A 6,000-nucleotide genomic window follows, 5' to 3' on the forward strand; every position below is an offset into this window, starting at 1 on the left:
GTTTGCAGGTGGTCTTGGGAGGCATAAATTGGGAACAGTTGGGGATAAGAGTTCATGGAGAATACCTAAAGAATCTGCGATTCGCTGATGACATTGCCTTGCTGAGTCACCCAGGAGGTGAGCTGCAAATCATGATCAATGAGTTAGGCAGAGCGGAACGTTGGGTCTAAAAACTGACATGCAGAAAACCAAAGTCCTGTTCAGCAGTCAAGTACGGGACAGCAGTTCACAATTGGCAGCAAGGGGCTGGAAGTGGTAAAGGAATTGAGGACCTTAGGACAGCCAGTGACAGCTAATCTGGATTATGAGAGGGAAATAAGTAGAAGGATAAGAATGGGGGTGGAGCGCATATGGCAGGTTCTTTCAGATCAGTAATGGCATTTTACCAATATCTCTCAAGAGAAAAGTATACAACAGCTGTATCTTCCCGGTACTGACCTACGGGACAGAAACGCGGAGGCTAACGAAAAGGGTTCAGCTCAATTTAGGGACAATGCAGCGAGCCATTGAAAGAAAAATAGAAGGTGTAACGTTAAGAGACCGCAAGCGGGCAGAGTGGGTGAGGGAACAAACGCGCGTTAATGATATCTTAGTCGAAATCAAGAGGAAGAAAAGGGCTTGGGCAGGGCATGTAATGCAAAGCCAATATAACCGCTCGTAATTAAGGGTAACAGAGTGGATTCCAAGAGAAGGCAAGCCTAGCAGGGGGCTGCTGAAGGTTAGATGGGCGGATGAGATTAAGAAGTTTGCAGGCATAAGGTGAGCGCAGCTGGTGAAGGATATGGTTAATTGGAGAGACATGGGAGAGGCCTTTGCCCTGGTGTGGGTGTAGTCAGGCTGATGATGGTGATGAATCAGGCAGGTTCGCAGCTTGCATACGCTATCAACCGAATATTATCTAAAGCAAAGGAGTGCAGGACAAGCTTCTCCTCACCTTCTTTCAGCGGCCCTCGTCCTGTAGTGTTCCCGAGCACCAAAGTTTTGGTGAACGACGTTGAATATCCAACGAGCAGTTCTTCTCCGGGGTCCACCTCCCTTAGTGTGCGGTAGTAGATTTCGCCGTTCAGGAGCGAGGCCTCGAGGTTTTGTGTGCGCTTGCTGGGCGAATAGTTCACGTCGTTCATCCAGTGGTTGCGCTATTCCGGGCGGCCGTCTACCACGAAGAACTCTCCACATCGGCGCACCTGCGGAACGCAGCGGTTCAACAGTATAATTTTTCAGGGATTGTACTAACGTGAAACAACAGACGCAAAAAAACGTGGCAGAAATTTTAAGTGTCCGGTAACAGGCCAGTATTGCGTGTTATAATCTGATACCTCTGTCACATGGGCATTTAGAAGGCCGTCGAATCGACCAGTCTATCCACAGTACGGCCACTGAGCGCTGCTACACGGATGGCTTATGTGGCCATCGAGACACCGTTAGCGTACCGTGCACCCTGTTACCGTTACCGAAATACCAGAAGCATACCCACCACTTGCGAGCACGCATGATTGGCCCGGATGCTACAGACACGCGTGCAGTCTGCCGGGTACCTGGCGCCATCTGGTGCTGCCAGGGAGATTTTGGAATTATGGAACTAAAAAATATACAACTGATTTTGATGATGATGATTTTAACTTTTTATGGCGCAAGGGCTTCTGATGCCAAAGAGCACCATGGAAAAGGTATTTTGGTCTAATGACAGCTTATTTGGTGGTCAAAAAAAACAGGACAGCCCGGGCTACCAAACACTGCGGTCCGTGTAGTGCCATTGTGAGCGATATAAAACAACCAACATCAGCTTCCTTAAAGGTGCATGAATGCTACTGCATTCAGCTTGTCCAAGATAGTCGAGTTCATTTCAAGAGTAATTAATATTGTTCTTCAAAATGAATAATTTTTTTGCACCTTTTAGCTTAGCCTTCAGCTTACACTAAAGCTTCCAGCTTGGCTTGTGAGTGCGACTCTTGTACCACGAGCGGGGCGGTTTAGCGTGCACCAGCACTGATAGCCGTAGCTGAGATTTCGCGAAATTTTTGCAGGAAAATAAAAAGGCCCCTAATGGTGGATCGGGTGACTCAGCGATGTCCCATGGTTATGTCTAAGTTTTTGCGTGCCAAAGAAGTTTGGCAAAATGGCGAGGCACTGAAATCCATAAGTGAACATCGTTGTGCATTTTTTTTGTTTTTAATCTAACCTTATAATAACGCGGCCTGTCAGTGCAGCTGAACAGTACAATACAATGATGGTGGAAAGTACGCATGTTCGTTGAATCCTAGATATGCGGTTTGCAACTGTAATCATCTGCTGCAATCTTTTTCTCTCACACAACAATGGCACGTATTTCAGCATAATCTGTCCCAAAGAAAAAAACTCACCTCGAATGCACTTGCAAGTCCGGGACAGAGTAACAATGCGAGTAGCGTAGTGCAATTACAGCCCAGGTGTTTCGAACGTTGTCTATTAGAGTCTTTTCAACCTGAGTCTGAGTGTTCTACACATTGGCCGGGCAAGCTTACCGGCCAGGTGCAGCCGCCATTTTCGATGCCGTCCGCCTTGACTCCGTGGTACGGGCCGAAATGCAGTCCCTTGGGCAGCGCCTTCAACGTGAACACTCCCACCGGGGCACCCTTGACTGTGGACTTGCACGAGGTCAGGAACTCGAGCATGCTCTTACCGACGAGACTTTGATCTTCCGATTTCCCCTGCGTATATTATTCCGCCGTGTTCTCCAGCCGCTCTGCTGCAAAGTGGGGGCTCGGGCATACAGGTTAGATTTTACAGCGCGGATTGTTAAAGCTAGGATTGAACTGTTTCGCGCCGTAATCGCGGTCGCCGTCGTCATCACGGCGCGAATTTGCGATTAAGTGTCCGGTAGACCCCCCCCCCCCCCCCCTTCTCGACCAGAAAAAAACAACAACGTACGCGTGAAAATGAGTTGACTCGTGCAGCCCGCCAGAAGAGTGAAGTTGGCGTTTCTGAAGTGTGGTACAGAGAGCTGCACCGGTCAAAGCTTGAGCCCACCAAAAACGCATGAAAACGTGTACACGGAGTGGTGGTTAAGTATATATCACACATTAATGGGCGGGCACTATGACTTGGCGGGTGATTTCGCACGCACATGTGTTGATACATTTTTTGACTGAGTATTGAGTTCAAGCAGGTATCGTTACGTTTTTGAAATGTACTTGAGATTTTTTTCAAGATTGATCCAATTTACATCGTGCATATCCCGAGAAAGCAATCAAAATACAGCGGCACCTCGTTATAACGAAACAGTTTAGAACGAAACAACGGATATAAGGAAGCAATGACGATTCCCGTTGGAACTTCGGTCAACACGGGCTATAAAGAAACTATGGCTACAACGAAGTAACCGCCGAGCCCTTCAACTTAGTTACAACGAGGTTCAGCCGTATGCCTTAAGATAAACTGTTGCTACCGTGGGGAAAGAAGGCAGCGGCGGCCGTTACAGCCATCTCCCGATTCTCACCGTTTTAAAGGTACCGAAAGGAAAAATTGTGCTGCTCTGGTTAGTGCGGAATTTTATGCAATCAAGCATAATGAGGACGCACCCGCAATAGAGCATCATCGAATACTGCGAGGAGAGCGACATTTGGTATAGGCAAGGAGTTTTCCGAGTTAGGATAGGGAAAGAATGAAACTGCAGGGACGCTTAGGCCACCTTCAAAGCTGTAATGCGAAAGCTTATACTGCAACTTCTTCGCGGGTTTGCGTCAGTTTCTTTGAAACTGTCAGTCCATCAACCGCTATTTTCGTACTGCTTGCTGCGGATAGCTATGCTCACAACGTGGTGGGCACGTTGCGATAACGTCACAAGGTTGCGTGACCATCTCTCAGCCAACCAACGAATTTTTTTACATCTACGGTGGATTGCACTGTTTTCGTAAACAATAATGCTTTCATATTTAAATTTGGCCGCATATATGCTTCGCTTAACGAATACCGCCAACCACTGTACGGTGCCAGTACTTTACTGCTTGGTTAGTTCGCTCAGGGTCGCTACTTCTCTTTTTAGATATAGACAGCACCTGTCAAAACACTCCAAGAAAAGTATTGTAAACGTCCGTGCATGCTTTACTTACCTCCCTCTTCACGTCGGCTAATGCGGTGTCCGCACGTGAAACCATTCTGCTTCCACCGGAAGCTGAAAGACATGATTTGAGGCATGTTTTTGATGGTTAAAGATCGCAAGCGCAGCAGCTTTGTTGGTAAATAACTTATCGTGGAACTAAAAAGGCCAGATTCTAAATAAATGCTTTTAAATCACACTACTGCATTACTGAAGCGGTGGCAAATAAATATTCACCTCGAAAATCCTGAAATTGAATATATACAGCGAAAGTTTAAAGAATGCGGGTCTGAGGGCATCGATACCTTGGTGAAGGTGCGTGACCCAAACACATGACATAAGTTGCAGGGAAACGTATACACTGCCGGCCTCAAAAGTTTTCTGCTTGCATGCGTGTTCTCGGAAAAGAAAATTACTGTTGCGCCACCTCACGTCCCAGCCTCCCAGTACCAGCAAATGACACGTGATCCTTTCCACACACTCTCGGACATTTCACGGGATTAGTGTACGGCGCTAGATTCAAATAAAATTTTCTCGCAGAGCCGCAACGCATAACCTGTAACCTTATGTGGCCAATAGTAAATGCTCCATCCGCTGATAAAAGCCGAATGAGAGACAAGGCATGCTACAAAAATAGTGTTTTTTTTCGAACAGATGCATGCATCCTGTAAACGTCTGCCGCCGATAGCAAAATGTTCTAGCCAGGTACCAGAAACTTCCTTCATACTGTAATCAGCCTTCCATCGCTTTGCAGAGAAAAACGACCATCCGGCCCCTGACCCCGCCCACACTACCAAAATGTGTTGAGGAACATCGGTCACGTGATAGGCGGTCGCCGCTACATAGGTCACAAGGAACATCCTTCACCCCTTCATGAGCAACGGCGTGCGCGAAAAGAATTAATTCTGGTCCCTTCATGAGCAATGACGTGCGCGAAAAGAATGAATACCTATCTCTTCATGAGCAACGGCGTGCGCGAAAAGAATGAGTACTGGTCCCTTCATGAGCAATGGCGCGCACAAAAAGAATGAATACTGGTCCCTTCTTGAGCAACGGCGTGCGCGAAAAGAATGAATACCGGTCCCTTCATGAGCAATGGCGTGCACGAAAAGAATGAATACTGGTCCCTTCATGAGCAATGGCATGCACGAAAAGAATGAATACTGGTCCCTTCATGAGCAACGGGGGGTGCGAAAAGAATGAATATGGTCCCTTCATGAGCAATGACGTGCACGAAAAGAACGAATACTGGTCCCTTCATGAGCAACGACGTGCGCGAAAAGAATGAATATGGTCCCTTCATGAGGAATGGCGTGCGCGAAAAGAATGAATACTGGTCCCTTCATGAGCAACGGCGTGCGCGAAAAGAATGAATATGGTCCCTTCATGAGGAATGGCGTGCGCGAAAAGAATGAATACTGGTCTCTTCATGAGCAACGGCGTGCGCGAAAAGAATGAATACTGGTTTCTCATTATGTATCATAGTTTAGCGAAGCAAGCAGCTAGAGGCGTTGCATATTCCTTATTCTAAATACTGCGGTATCAATAACTATATGCACTCCTCTACGGAGGCCTCTGTTCCAGTCTCGTGTCAAACTGGAGTCGTAAACTTACATTTTTCGTCGTGCTGCTCTTCCCGTGAAGATGGTTCTTCGGGCAGGTCCCGACCGCTGCTCGCAGGAGCCTCCCAGAGGTCTGGAAGCGCATCGCCGGAACTCGAAGGCGGGATTTCTCTGTCAGTCTCCCAATAGGCCTCGAATGCCTACGTTAGGCGCGCGTGCACAGAGTGGCAAGAAGAAACGTTTGCTTTCAAGAGTCCAGGTATGGCGATCGCCAGTAGCAGTAAGTCTATGGAGAAGCGCGGTTTAAATGTTGCTGTTATACATGATGTTGGCTGCTCGGTTCATAGTGACTGCCAAAGAGAA

Source organism: Amblyomma americanum, chromosome 1 (assembly GCF_052857255.1).
Source record: "Amblyomma americanum isolate KBUSLIRL-KWMA chromosome 1, ASM5285725v1, whole genome shotgun sequence".
Classification (NCBI taxonomy): Eukaryota; Metazoa; Arthropoda; class Arachnida; order Ixodida; family Ixodidae; genus Amblyomma; species Amblyomma americanum.